Raw genomic sequence first — 16,548 nt, forward strand, 5'->3', positions numbered from 1 at the left:
TTTATTGTCCTTGGGTCCCTGTGTATTCTATTTTTGTGTACGTCCTCACAGTTAGATTATAGCAAATTCATCAGACAATAAATTAAAACAGTTTTTTAGTGCTCTAGATGTAAATAAGAGACAAAGAAATACTCATTACAGATACATGAAGGCTTAAATCATTATCATATAAACTACCTCATTTTCAAGTTATTAAAATGGAACATATATTTGCTTAGGTAAAGTAGTTCATATAAATAACCATAAAGAATTTAAGAATAGAAGTCAGGGACATAATAGTGCACCTCTATATCTCCTTTCATCTGGCAGATTAAATCCGTCAATAGGCAGAATAGCAAGAATGCTCCACAAAAAATAAAATAGTAATAGTAGTATAAGTTTATAACTGAAAAGCAATTTTAACTTTCAAAAGTGTTAATGGCCTTTTCTGCCTCCACAAACTTTTAACAGGTCATAAATGTTAAGATTTGAAAAACAGTAGTCATATTTAATTATACTGTTTAAAAGAAACAACAACAACAACAAAAGATGTAGAAAGTGTTGGATTTATTTTAAGGTGAAAAAAATCATGATATTGATTTCAGTAGAAACCATATAAAGTCCTGAAAGTATATTTTCATTAATAGAGTTTTCTTTTGGACAGTATACACAACAAAGACTGGTGTGGGCTTGCCAATTGGAAAAGTGGTGTATTGGAATGAGTATGAAGTTATATTTTTCTTTTATGCTTAGATATTTGTGCATATGCAGAACCCAAACAGTTAAGACTAAGCCCGCCATTTCAAAAGTTGCACTGCAATCACCTTTTACATTTATAATGGAAATTCTGAGAAGCGTTTTCTTCATGATAGACATTTAATGAGAGGAATCACACAAAAGGAGTAGGAAATCTTCCCTAGGCAGAGGAAATTTAAAGCTCTCTCTTCCAGCTTTCCAGAGAGTGTAATAACAACTGAGCTGCAGTTTATAGTTCTCAGTAAACCCGTGACATTAAAATTATCAAGGAAGAGAAAATTAAAGGAAGGAGATTAGCTTCATTGAGGTAGTGTCTGTAGATTAATGGTCAGCACATGCAGAGATGTCCTGGTGCTGGTTTTGGTTGGGATGGAGTTAATTTTCTTCAGAGCAGCCCTTAAGTTGCTGCATTTTGCCTTTGTGGCTAAACAGCCTTGATAACAAATCAGTGCTTTGGCTATTGGTGAACAGTGTTTGCACAGAAGAAAATCTTGCTGTCCTGCAGTTATGCTAGGAGTGGATGTGAAGCTGGGAGAAGACACAGTGAGAACAGCTGACCAAAAGGATATTTCATCATACTATGTTTACTATCATACTATAGTACACTATATCATACTACTGAAGAGAGACTTTTTATAAGGGCATGTAGCAACAGGTCAAGGGGAAATGGTTTTAAACTGGAAGTGGGTAGATTTATGCTAGATATTGGGAAGAAATTCCTAATTTACTGTAAGGGTGGTGAGATACATGAACAGGTTGCCCAGTGAGGCTGTGAATGCCCCATCCCTCAAAGCATTCAAGGCCAGGTTGGATGGGCTTTGAGCAACCTGGTCTAGCAGGAAGGTGTTCTTGCCTATAGCAGGGGGGTTGGAACTAAGTGATCTTAAAGGTCCCTTCCAACACAAAGCATTCCATGATTCTACGATTCCGTGATTCTATGACGTAATATCATGCTCAGAAATAAAATCTGAGTAAAGAATTAGGAAGAAGAGGACATTCATGATTACAGTATTGCTCTTTCCAAGTTACTGCTACACATGTTAAGACCCTGCTTTTCCAGAAAGGGACAGAACAGAGGGAATTAGTGAATGAGATGCTATTTTTTGATTATACAAGCAGCTTTCATTTTCCTCATTAAACTATCATCTCAATTGACGAGGCTTCTCACCTTTTTGCTTGTTTATTTCTGTCCCATGGGAGAGGGAAGTGAAGGTAAGTTTGGAATGGAAGTTTTACGGTTGGCTGAGACCAACTCACCACACCTATTTCAAAACTTTTTTTTGCCAACATTGTTTATTTCTTATATTCAATTATTGTTTTGTTGTAAAATGTTCAAATTATTATGAATAAAGTTTAGAACCAAGGTACTCTTAAGGACTGGAGAGCATCACATATCACAATACGAAATAATTTTCTCATTTGTGGGAAATGGTATTGGTTCATTTGTATCAAGATATTTCTTTAGAAGTGAGAGTAAGAGTCTGATTTGATACTTGCTGCAAAATTGTGAAATAAATCTGGCTTAAATTTATATTTAGATAGAATTCTGGCAAAGGAACCCTTCATATGCTAACTTTATCATGAAGCAAGAGTCAACCTTACTGAGCCTTTTCTTTCCATTTCCTCTTGAGGCAAAACAGATCCTCATGCAGATTTCTGAAGGAAATAGTCTACCCTTTCTGAGTTTCATTTGGATGAACTTTTTTCCTGATTAAGAGCAAAGAGGAAATAAAACATCCATTACAGATGAATCATTCAAAAGATTCAGGCATTTGGGAGATGCATAGTTGCATTACAATAAATATAAATGTCTTTTTTGAATTACTTTTGTCTTCAATTACAAAAAAGAACCGCTCAAGATTAATCATGTCTACATTAAGAGCCCAATTACATGTGAGAAATTTAACATAGATAAATAACAGATCTACTTGCTTTAACTTAACCTTAAAAAATCTTGTCTCACTTGAATCTATAGTGAATAAGATTTCCTTATATCTTTTCTATTTCTATTATATTTTGACTTTTCTGTTTCCAAACAGTTTTGATGATTTTAGATGTTATATTATTTTCCCACTTCTGTGACATTCTCGTGGAAAGAAAATGCTAATATGAAGAGGCAGCTATTATTCTTAGTGATCTCCCTCAGTCAGGAGTACTTACCAAACATTAATAATAGATTTTTGCATCTTGAATAAGGAGTCATTAGGCAAAAATAAATGTATCCAAGAGACACATATGCAATGCTAATTGACAACTGTGTACACAAAGAGCTGCCATTTATTTTATTACAGTCAAACATAACCTTTGTAAATGTCAGCTCTGTGTTCTGTTGACCAGCATTTTAATTTAGACATACTGTTCTTCCATCTTAAGTGATTATCATTTTATTCCCTTCCAGTGCACTATTCATTCATACTAGTTGCCATTACATATTTCATGATTCCTTTGAAAGTAACAATCAAATAATTATAATTTTATGGGGAAAATGATGGAAAAAAAAAAAAAAGGAAAAAATGATCTCATGTTTATTTCAGCAGAGGTTTTGTATTGATTAAGGTCATAGAAGATGAAACAGTTATAGAATTCTTATAGAAATTCTGAAATAAATTTGAAAGGTGAATCCACGTGAACATAATGAGGTTCAACATAGCAAAGTGAAAGGCTTTGCACTTTGGTCAGAGTAATCCCAGTTATGTATACAGAGTGGGAGAAGAAGTCCCTTTAGTTAGCCCTGCTGAGAAGGACCAGGGGGTCCTGGTAGATGAAAAACTGAACATGAGCCATCAGTGTGCTCTTGCAACTCAGAAGGCCAAAGGTATCCTGAGCTCCATCAAAGGAGGGGTGGCCAGCAGGGACAGAGAAGTGATTGTCCCTCTCTGCTCTGGCACCATAAGGTCCCCTCTAGAGTACTGTTTCCAGGTCTGGGGCACCACAATACAGCAAAGATGTGATTGGAGAGTTTGGAGAGGGTCCAGAGGAGGGTCATAAGGATGATCAAAGGGCTGGGAACATGTTCCATACGAAGACAGGCTGAAGGAGCTGGGCTTGTTCTGCCTGGATAAGAGAAGTCTGTGACACCTCATTGTGGCATTTCAGTTTTTAAAAGGGAATTGTTTTAAGCTCAAGAAGAGAAGGTTTAGATTGGATATAAGGGGAAAGTTCCTCACCGAGAGTGCAGTGAGGGTCTGGAATAGGCTGCCCAGGGAGGCTGTGGTTGCTCTGTACCTGCAGTTTTTCAAGACCAGGTTGGATAGGGTCCTGGAACTAGTCTAGTACCAGATGTGGTGGTTGGTGGCCCTGCCTGTGGCAGAGAGGTTGGAACTTGATGACCTTTGAGGTCCCTTTCAAACTCAATCCATTCTATGATTCTATGAATTGATTAGGATGTTCTGTTCTTTCTAAAAGGTAAGAGCTCCTAAAATCCTGTTGACCAAACAAAAATTTGGCTGATGTATATATCAGAATACTGAAGGAACTGACAAGCTCTACAGGCTCTTCTCCCACCTTCTAGCTGCTTGGCTATCTGTATTCAAAATCAATGCTGATTTTAAATATAAATTCAACACAAATTACTGTGAATTACTTTAGATTATCAAGGTTAGAGAAAATGGAAGGATATATAATAATATATAATATCTTTGGATTTTATTCCATAAGAAATACTGACAATGCAAAATCATAAAAGTGAGAGAGTGTATGTGAAAAATATGATTCAATAATTTAAAATCCCACATCTTTTGTCAGATCATGTAGTATCACTGGAGGTGGTGACTGAAAAAAAAAAAAAAAAAAAAAAAAAAAAAAAAAAAAAAAAAAGATCTGACTTTCTTATATCTAAATATAATTGATACATTATACATATATTTACTTGTATTTTATTAAAATGCCTGCCATTAACACTTATTAATTATTATTGCAAACTTGTTACAAAGCTCCTGTGAACAATGTACAACTGCTCCTGGTGATTCCTTGAGTAAGTATTTTTACTTAATTAGATATAATCAAGGCTAAATAGTATCTTTGTGATTATCATTAATGAGATCAAGTGAAGAGAAAGGCTTTTCTAGATCAGAAAAGTCAAGACACTGACTCTATAAATACCCCCCAGACCTCATTTAAAGGTTGGCAGTGGAGGCAAGGGTGTCTTGCTGGAGATCCTTATGTGTGTGAGGCTTTCTTAGGATAAGCAGTTTCTTTCCTTTGTTTTTGTATCTTTGGTTGTTGTGTTTGAGCATGTCCTCATTTGCCTAGAGCTTTGCTGCTACTATTGCTGTGCTTTCCAACAAAATTATAAAGTATACTAGATGTCACATAATGCCTTTCATCCCATACAAAAACTAAAATGTAGAAAAGTAGCAGAGCAAAAAATTAAATCTACTGTCAAATTGAAAGTTGCCTTTGACTCTTCCTCATCTATCAATTTAAATTAAAAATGCAGGGAAACAGGAAGAAAATCAATTTCAGTTCAGAAACCAGCAAGTATGATCTTGTATATACATCCATAATTTTTTGAAGTGAGATCTATAGACTTTAAGTATCAGTAATTTTAAAGAGTTAGTGATTACCACTGATTCTTAAGTAGTCTCCCAGAAATCAGCAGTTCTATAGCCCGTTCTTTATTTTGAAAAATTAAATAATGTAAAATAAATCCAGCAAATATTATATTACTTATTTATCAAAAGCATTTCACTACATTATGCAAAAACAAATAAGAAAATTACATGGCTTTGTGAACATTCTATTTTCCTGGTTGATCAGGAGAGTCTGAATTACTATTTAAATAGGTGTCAGTTTTAATATGAAAATAGAGTATTATCCATTCGCTATTTAATATTTCACATTTGTTTTTATGAAGCTGTGGGTAGTGGGATTTGGCCTTTCTTTTTTTTTTTTTTTTGACAAAGTTCATAGAGCAATATTTTTCCCTTGTAAGGCGTGTGGAATTCTGGAATTCTTAAAAAATATCTTGTAGAAGTCACTTACACTCTCCAAGGCATTTGTCAGTAAGGTTTTTTTATTTTTTTATTTATTTTTTATTTTTTATTTTTATTTATTTATTTATTTGTTTGTTTGTTTATTTTGAAGACTCTGTTTTTCTGTAAGATCAATAAAATTTAGTTTGGTAATTGTGGAGTTTACGGGGAAAACTCACAGGTCCCTGTGATATTGTTTAGAAGTCACATATTTGATGATCATTAGCTCGAATCTTAGTTTCCCTGAGTGGAACTCCTACTGCTTCTACCGCTGATATTGTGTGTTGCCCTTTTTTAGTTATGTTTCTTTGTTCTCTAAGACTTTATGTCACATTCTAATTCACTGACCAACTTTATGGTTATTTTATCGAAATTACTAGGAATTTTCACAACCTGCTCCTCTTCCCTATCTAGTATGTTACAAACTAGTATTTATTTGAAACAGGTGGGAAAATGATAGTAAAGCTTTACAGAGTTTAAAAGATTTTGCATCTTCTAGATGACCAGAGTGATGTTTTCTTTTCAATTAAAGGCAGAAAGTTTTCAGTTAAAGGCAGAAAGAAGTCCTTTGCTTCCCCCTAGTAATTTTAGAGGGCAGTTGAGACCTTTTGTAAACAGAATTGTTAAAATATTTTGTTGGCTATTTTAGATAAATTAGTATTAAAAACTATAATAGAATTCATCCCTCAGGCTACAAAATTTGAAAGAAATAGATGTGTATAACTGGCATGAAGGGTGCTTTCCCTAATTTATCTGCAACCTACTGATATATTAGCAAGATTGAATTTAAATGTTTTCCTTTTGAGCAGAATTTATTTCACTCTTTCTGCAGCAACATGAAGATTTTCTGTCTGTTATAGTCCAATTCCTTTAAGCTGCAGATGCTGCAATTATAAACCATTGCTGCTGTGAGCTACCATATACAACCAAACTTGTCTTTTTACAAATTACTTTCTTAAGCCATCCATTGTTTTGCAGTATCAAAGTGTCACATTAATGATTTAATTATTTTAATCTTGTTGAGATCGCACTCCTTAGGTATTACACAAAAAGTCATTGTGATCTTCAGGATACTATGTCTTTCCAAAAATAATCTCTTCAATCTCACTCCTGTGAAAAATATTGATTTTCTCAAATAAGTGAAACATAATTTTATCTTCAAAATTGGGAACATAAATTCCTCCCTAGTCCTACCAGAATTAGAATTGGGAGAATTTGCTTCCAAATTAAAGAGCATTATTTGTGTTACCTTATGTTGAAAATTAAGGTTCTGTGCCAGATTATGTATTGAAAATCAGAACTGAGAGCCATTTCAGTATTCTATGCTAACTCTGTAAATTTCTTAGATCTTTAACTGGTGGAACTAGGTTTAAGACTCCCTAACATTTCCCTATTGTATATAATATTTTTGTTTTGCTTTCTGTGTTTTGTTTTGTTTTCTTGTTTTGAATTCTGAAAAACTAGAACTCTTTGTTTTAGGCACTATTGTGCAGTTTGTCTGGTTCAAAGAGTTCTTTGCTGTATGTTAAGCAATGCTGGAACTGAAGAATGAAAGGAAACCTCAGCAAAAATAATAATTTGGCTTGTTATGTAATGAGGAATGCTATGTAGATATTAAGGAGACTATTCCAATGGCATTTTAATGACTATAATTTAGAACACAAAGTAATGCTCCTAAGGCATTCAAATCATTCAATATGAAATTCCTACAGTATTTAAGAACCAGAATATGAAATGTTTCTACATCTGTCTGAAAATGAAGTCAGCCTGTTTTCATGGTATTAATCTTTTCTGTTGCATGTAGTTTTTACCATTTTTAACTACCGTGTAATTATTCTCTGTAACACTGCCTGAAAAGTAAAAAAGAAAAAAGATGAATGGCTGAAATGAAGAGAGAATGCATAGTCAAAATGATGATCCAGCAAAGCTCACTCATTCTCTATTTTGCCATTATTCAGGATCAGCCACACAGTATTATTGATAGATTCTTATTATTTTAACCATTTATGTAATTTATACAACTTCTGGTTCAGAGCAAAAGACACTTGGAAAAAGGAAAAAACAAACAAACAAACAAACACAAAACAACAAACAAACTTGTTTCATATCAGTGGTGAGATTTCAGCTTATATAGTAGAGGCTGAACTTTCCAACCAGTATTTCACTGTATACTGTTGCCGTGTGATAGATGACAGCAGAGTGGTGGTCTGAGCAAATGGTGTCAGATGCACAAGTGTGGCTGAGGAGAAGGTGTGTGATTGTATTATTCTATGTGGAAAAAAATTGCACTCATTGACATTCATCAATGCTTGCTGAATGTTTATGGAAACTGAAGTGTGGATGTGAGAGCAATTAGGTAGTGTATGGAGCATTTCATGACTAGTGACAGGAACTGTGCTTCACCTGAACCAGTGAGGATTTTTATGTGCGGCATGCTTTTATTCATTACTAGTGAAAACACATTGCTAAAAGTGGTGGCCATGTTGAAAGATATTGTAGCTGAGAATGTGTTCTATCTAATTGTATAATTGTATTGTTTTTGTTATGTTTTGTTTGGAAATAAATAGGAGGCAATATTTTTGGAGTGACCAAAGTATATAATTTCATACTGTAGGATATCTCTTATTTGTTTCTTAAAAAGGCAAGTGGTGTCCATTTATCATACATTTTATTTTAGGTCATATCTTGTAAATGGCATGGAGCATTTAAATAACACATTTTATTATTTTATTTTATTTTATTTTATTTTATTTTATTTTATTTTATTTTATTTTATTTTATTTTATTTTATGTGTATAGAATTACACTTGTAAGAATCAATTATTGCAACAATCAAAGAAGATATTTTTTCTTGTCCTTCTACTCATTCTCCATCACCTTGTGTAGTTTGCAATTGTAAACATAATTATCTTCATTCACTGTTGCTCTACTTCTCTGATGCTACAAGTAAATCTGTGAAAGACAAAACTGTTTCTTTTTTGTCTCAAAGCTTGCTTCACGAGCCCTTTCTGATGATAAGACTCTGACTGGCAACTGCTAACTATCTAGGAGGGTGAATGGCAGGTCTTACCGTGCCACAGTACCTCTGCTTATGATTGCAAAGATAAGCAGAAGCAAGACAAGCAGTACTTTACAGGGGTGCTGCTTGAAGGAACAGACCACTGCAGAAGGTGATAATGCTTATGCATGACAACGGAGGCACCACTCCCTGCTGGCTCATCTGCTGGGCCAGGAATGTTGCACTAAACTGAGAGAAAAGTAGAAGAAGAAAACCCAACAGAAATGGGGGATAAAAGGCCCTCACTAAACTGTGGACTTTGGAGACAAACTCCCAAATACACCTTTGACGGGGAATTCCCTGAGGGGAAAACCTCTTTGGAAGAACCCCCAAGGCCGGCTTGCTGCGGAGCTTCCTGGCATTCTCCCATCCCCCGAGGTGATCAGACGAGTTCCTGAGGTCAGTGGACATACTGTGTACCTCGCTGGACCCACGGTGGTGACTATCTCTTTTGCTCTCTACAGAGACTTCTTGCTTATATTTCCTACCTTTCCTATTGCTTCCCTTCCCTTCCCCATCTCCCTAAATGGCTAGGACTTTAATAAACTGGTTGGACCAACATTTGAACCATTGCTTCTTAATCTCAAGAAGGTACATACATATCAAAGAACCTTGCCTCCCTCCTATAAATTGGAGTGAGACAGAATCAGAGGTTTAAAAAGCATAAATCCACCAACATGTGGGTGAACTACTGGATCTTCCTTCTCTTCCTTGGGAGAACATATCAGGCACAGTCCTTCAGAATGACACAGGTAATTTCTCCCTCAGGTTAAAATTTAGTTCCTCAGTTGGGGCAGACACAATGGAGTTGCCATCATTGTCTCCAGCTGCTGCTACTGCAAAGAATAGACTCTGACTGAAGCAAATCTTGTTTTCTCCTCAGTCATCTTGGCAAAAAAACAAAACCCTACTTGTCTGCTACTAAATTTGAGACTTTAGGGATTGTCAAGCAATTAGATTGTGAGGAAGACTTCAAACTCTTTCATATTTGGCTTTGTCAAGGCAGAAGGTCTCTTCTGTTTGTAACCACACTTTCTAGTTTGGCTATAGTGACAATGAGAGAAGTGAAAATGGGAACACCACAATTATCTCTCTTCTGTATTGCTAGAAACACATCTTTAGTACCACTGGCTTTATGGAGTGAGAAACAAGATTTCTTGGGTCATACTCATCCTCATAGTGCCTTAGGTGAAATTAATATTCAGTGATCATTTAAGTTTGTTTCTCTCCATGTCTAAAAACATAGGAGACACAGAAGCTTTCCTGCTGCTACTGTGCGTGTTTTTCACTTAGCAGTATTCTGATCATCATTGGTAAGAATGTTGGGTGTAAACTAAAGGGCGCTGTGTCTCCTTGAAGCATCTTCCCATTGTCATATCTGTTCACCTCAAATGTCTGGAAAAGTGTTATTTCTCCCACAAGTCACTAAGCAACCTTGCTTGAGGGGGAATCTTGGAGCTTAAAGCTTGGGGGCTTTGTTTTGTTTAGTTTTTATAACATCATATACATAATAAAAATGCACAAAGTTTTAATAAGGCATACATTTGGTAACCTTTGCAGTAAGATTTTTTGGCATGTATTTGGTACAATGCCACTGTGTGTAAACAGTAAAGGAATGATAGATGCAGTTGTCAGAAACAGCTAACGCTTTAGCATTTTTTATTTTTACAAGTCTGTTTAAACATCTGGAATGCAGATAAGAGCGTACTTCCAAGACTGTTTTACAGCATATTTTTCACATACCCAAAGAGACTCTAAAAACTGTTCATAAGATTAAGAATCTGTAGAATTTGCCTTGTACTAATTTGAGTGACTAATAACAAAAGAGGACAAATTGTTTTCTCCATAAAAATATCTGTTTTCTAATTTGCTACATTCCTGATTTTGTCTTATGATATGATAGATTCATTTAAATACCAGGTACTTAGGTGCTCACTGCTGTTGGCTCCCTTGTGACAGAATTTCATTTTCTTTGGTTGATGTGGCTGATATATCTAATTTTTACAGATGTGGTCTTTAACACATTTCTTATATGGTTTCTGTCTATGATGGAATAAACCTTCTTTTCCTCAATAAACCCCCTTTTGGGATAGCAGCTATGGTTGTGAAAGGAATTTATGGAGTCAAAGTTAGATAAGAAAGATGTTCAATACTTCTACCTATTTTTTTTTTTTTTTAAAAAAAAAAAAAAGCTTTTCACAATTGCTTAGCTTAAAGGGGAAAAAAAAATCTTTAAAGGTTTATGATTCATAGCTTAAAGGCAAGATCTTTTAGGTTACAGATTTTCTTAAATAATGTAAAAATAATTAACATAAACCTGATTAATAACATTTGAAGTACTCACACCATTTAGTGAAAAGTTTTTTCCTTAATTAGTTGCAAATTATAATTTTTTGTAGAGTAGATTTTTTTTTTTTTGGTGTTTTTTTTTTTTTTTTTTTTTTTTTTTTTTTTTTTTTTTTTATACAGCTGCCTGCAGATCCCTCAGCAGATAGATAGTTACTATTAGACATGAAACAGCAGGTAGCTGTTGAGTAGGGTGACTTATATTAGCTATTATATCTATAATAGAGACAATACAAGTATCTGAAGAGACAGAAGATTTGTTCTAGAAGAGATACCTGAACTTGGTTAATGGGGTCCTATAATTAGAAGATAGAGAAGCATGTTAAGTTTATTCTTATAGCTAAGGTACAGTGATATGAGGAGGGTGAACTCTGACTATACATGTATTTTGAAAGTACTTAAGGATTTTTTTTTTTTACCTGTGCTTATTGCGAATTTATTTCCTTTTGATTCTGAAGATTAATTTTAACAATGTTTCTTGCTTGCTTATAAGAGCACTGCCTTTGGATTAATTTAACATTCAACTTCACAACACCCTTCTGAGTGCAACAGATCTTTATTACAGCAGAAGAAGTTGACCAGTGAAGGCAGGTGACTTGTGGCTGTGCAAGGACCTGCAGCTTGAACTGAGGAAAAAGAGAGAAATGTTCAGGATGTGGAAGCAGGGTTGTGTAGCCTGGGAGGAATACAAGGCTGTTGTCCATGTGTGTAGAGATAGGATTAGGAAAGCCAAGGAGCAGATGGAGCTGAACTTGGTGAGGGATGTGAAAGATAACAAGAAGGGATTCTACAGGTACACAGGCAAGAGGAGACAGGACAAGGAGAGTGTTCCCCCTCTGATGAAAGGTAATGGGGAGCTGACTTCTTCAGACATAGAAAAAGCTGAGCTGGGGGTCCTGATGGGTGAGAAGCTGGATATGAGCCAGTGGTGTGTGCTTTCAGACTTGAAGGCCAACTGTGTTCTGGGCTACATAATAAAAAGGGGTGGGAGAGCAGGGTAATTGTCCCCCTCTACTCTAATCTTATGAGGCACCAATCTAGAGTACTGCATCCATGCCTGGGGCCCCCAGTACAGGAAGGATGTGGAACTGTTGGAGAGGGTCAAGAGGATGGCAACTAAGATGCTTGGATGGCTGGAGCACCCTGCCTATGAGGAATAACTGAGGGAACAGGAACTGTTTAGCTTAGAGAAGTCTCCAGAGAGACCTCATTTTGGCTTTCCAATACTTGAAGGGAGCATATAAACAGGAGGGGAAATGGCTGTTTACAAGGGTGGATAGTGATAGGTCAAGGGAGAATGGTTTTAAACTCAGACAGGGGAGGTTTAGGTTAGATTATTAGGAGAAAGTTAGTCACCACCCAGACTGTGGTGACACAATGGAACAGGTTTCCCAAGGAGGTTGTGGATGCCCCATCCCTGGAAGCATTCAAGGCCAGGATGGATGTGGCTCTGGGCAGCCTGCTTTGGTGGTTGACAACCCTGCACAAAGCAGGGGCTTGAAACTAGGTGGTCATCATGGTCCCTGTCAACTCAGGCCATTCTGTGATTCATAGAAGACAATAGGTGTCTCACTTAATCTACTGAGCCACCTGATCACCAAATTTTACTGAATTTGGAGCCACTTCATCAATGTCTCATTTACTGTTAAAATTTACATTTAATTTGGCATTAAATATGGACAGCTGGGTAGCAGAAAAACAGAATAGCGATACCTTACTAAGAAACCTTTCTTGACACAAATTGCTTATCAAAACAATTCAAACAGCCATTAGGGGAAAACCCTAAGGAATTTAATGTGGCTTAAACTAATAAGTTCCACAGAAATTACTCTTATTGACAGATAGAATCAAATACAAGGAAATGCTGTGTCTGTTGCAATTTTTCTCAAATTGCAGAAGGATGTTCAGAAAACTTTGGACAAGTGCTAATTTTCTTGTTAATATTAATTATGTATTTCTGAAAGAATGTTTACTATTTGGGAAAAGGAAGAACAATAGGAAACAGATAGGAAACGAAAGACAAAGGGGAAAAGAGAAAGACAAAGAGAAGAAGATAAAGTGAATAAATTATTTCAATTTTTAAGCAAAGATAGTAATGAAAATGTTCTTAAGCTCTCTCTTGATCCTCGTTGAAAGGCTTGATTTTAAATTACTATTTTGATTACTCTTATTAATTACAGTTTTGTCAGGATGAGGAGTTTTGCTTGCAAAGTTCATTGCAAGGTATCTGCATGAAGCTTTAAAAATATGTCAGTCATAATACTTAAACTGTTTTTCAAATATCAGTAGAAAATATGCTTATCCCTAATGCCACTCAAGTTATGGAGTCTTTCTATGGAAACTTGGGAGGAATAAGTGAAAAGCTGGTACATATGTAAGAATTTCCAACATAACAAGAAGAGGAAATTTTAGTGAGTTTTAGGAAGATAGGTGCAAACTGGGGCTAACTTCATACATTCTGGAATCAGAATAGAGCGTATGAGCTTGGTTCTCTATTCTGAAAATTGGTTCGGTGAAAATCGAATGTTTATTTCATCAGTGAAATATGCCCCAGTAAATGAATTGTAGAGTTAACTGAATTTTGTATCCTCTAGTGCATCATAACTCCTAGTCTTGATCTCAAAGCATAAGGAAAGATCTTTCTATATGTGGTTTATTTCCTTTGTGTGTATGTGAGTGAGTGTATGTTATCTGTAACTTTGAAAATTAAAATGCATAAAATAAGTGAAAAAATGTACCTTGATATGAGTGGCTTTGGTTTAGCTTTTGTGAGCCACTGCTCATACAAGCAGTGTGAAGAATATTCTGCAAATTACATCCTCCTCTGAAGAACTTCATGATAATATCTTGAAGCAGACATGTTACTGACTCTGTTTTCTAGGAGAAGAATTAGATTCACAGTAATAGAAAGTTGGTCCCAGAAACTGTATTGAAGATCTCTACAGTATATCTATCTTGAGATGCCTACTTATCTATTAAGCGTCCTAATTTTTATTACTGTGCTTATACCACAATTCACTTTGCAGTATGAATTGTAACAGGAAAGGGATAAAATAGAATCACAGAATTACCCAGGTTGGAAAAGACCACAGAGATCATTAAGTCCAACCACAAATACCCCAAAACACATTCTCTGTTCAATAATAACAGTACATGAATGAAAAGCACATAAAGGGGTCTCTTCAAACTTCTACCTTCTACAGAAGCAAGTTACTTTTGTATATGTTTCATGGTGATTCTGTTTGAAGAAGATGCAACATTTATGAATGACCCTCCCCTCCCCCCCAAAAAAAAACAACACAAAAAAAAAACAACAAAAAAGAACAACCACTTTTGATTGCATTATGTCTTAAGAGGTGTTTGCATTTCCCCATCTATTTTCTATTCTGACTGTTACATTTGCTTGTCTCCTGTTATTTTTAATTAGTAGGTAACTTTTATCTTCACCAGCTAATTTATTTTTCTGTAAGAAATGAAGACACAAACGATCCCAATCCATTAACTACAACTACTAAGCAATGTGGTAGTACAAACATCTAGGATAAGTAATTTTTCTGTTGAAGAATACAGTTACTATGATTCTGCAAAAGACCTCATTCTTACATCTTTTTTGCTAAAAGGATACCTCTGAGCCTAAGAAAAAAAAAAAAAAAAAAAAAAAGCCTGAAGAATCTCATATTCTCTGCTTTTGCAACTGATTGGGTGCTGACACTTCCTCTGCTCTAGCAGGTCTAAACATGACAACAGCCAGAATAATTCTTTCATTTTTTATTGAAAGCTTCTCACCTCAGTTGTCTCACTGCGTGCAGAGTAATTTAACTGGAAACATACTGGTGTCTCTGAGACTAAAATATTTTCAATTAATCTGATCATTATAGATTCTTGCAGCTCATATAAACTGTGGAATATCAGCTTGCATGTTTTCTATGAGATTTCATCACAGTGAAGGAATTAAAGGTTGTACAAGTTGAAGGAAATAAAGGTTGTACAATGCTGTGTATTGTATACAATGCAGAGTGAACACATACATAGACTTACTGTGATGTGGTACTTTGGTTTTACATATGTTCGTTCTTCTGTAATGCTGAAGTAATGCACTGTGTTCAAATTTCATGTAAACAGCTCTAGTATATCAACTGATCCCCTAGGGATGTCTTCTTCAAATATTTTGTTTGTATATGCCTATACTAGCACTAAAACACAGAAAGCAGTCATTTTTCTATTTTGTGTGGATACTGTGGAGATAATTCAGTGTGAAAATGTCACCAGGAAACCTCCAAAGGAGAAACTCAATGTCTCCTGTCCCTTCCTGTATCACTGCTAAGAACCAGATTGGCCTATGCCATTTTCTCAAAACTGTTATCCTCATATTTCTAGGACTGCCCTGAAAATAATACCTCCTATTACATTATGTTGGCTCACAACATCAGAGGCAGATGTTGGTCGTATGGCAGAAAACATTGAAACTTCAGTTACATTTTGTAGCTGTGTGATGGCAGAGAGGAGAAATGGTGGAGAGGAGCAATGGTAGAGAGGAACAATGTGATGAAAATGATGACTGACATTAAAGTGCAAATTTGTGTAGTTGAAATCCACCATTCAGGAAAAAATAAATTACATTTTTTGACTCTTGTTTAACATTTATGGAGACCAAACAGTCAGTATGAGTACACTGAGGCTGTGGGTGAGCAGTAGAGACAGTGATGTGAAAGACAAATCATGTCTCACATGGCCATGTAGATTTTTACATGTAGATTTTTTATTTATTTATTTATTTATTTTTGTAGATTTATAGCGTGACATGTAGGCTCTTGTTCATTGCTGGTGGAAATACATAACTGATGGTGGTAATTATGTTGAAAAACTGTTTTGTAGCTGAGAATTAGTTCAATCAAAGTGTTATCATGCTCTTTAGACCTATTGTAGTTTCCATGAAAATAAAAAGAATCATAAAACGGTTGGTGTTGGAAGGGACTTCTAAGATCACCTAGTTCCAACTTCTCTGCTATAGGCAGGGATACCTCCTAGACCAGGTTGCTCAAAGCCCCATCCAGCCTGTTCTTTAATGCATTCAGGGAGGGGAGCATTCACAACCTCACGAGGCAAGCTATGAGAAGCCATTATTTTCTTAGAGACCTATGTTTGTAATTTAGTATCAGAAAAACTAATCTACTTTGATTTTAATTTATTTATTTATTTATTTATTTTTGCCATCTGTCATGTTAGAAATAATGAGCAATTTTTCTTGGAAGCATGTAAAAGTGTAAAAGGAAGGAAAGCAGAACAACATTTGAAAACACAGTGCAGTATGGTGGTGTGGTGAGGGATTGAAAATTTTGAATTTCATAGGATACTGAGTGGTTTCTACTCCCAGTTTACACAAATAGACCTCAAGGAAACAAAAATCTCTTAAGCAGTTTTATACTACGCTGGACA

Source organism: Excalfactoria chinensis, chromosome 2, assembly GCF_039878825.1.
Source record: "Excalfactoria chinensis isolate bCotChi1 chromosome 2, bCotChi1.hap2, whole genome shotgun sequence".
NCBI classification, from domain to species: domain Eukaryota; kingdom Metazoa; phylum Chordata; class Aves; order Galliformes; family Phasianidae; genus Excalfactoria; species Excalfactoria chinensis.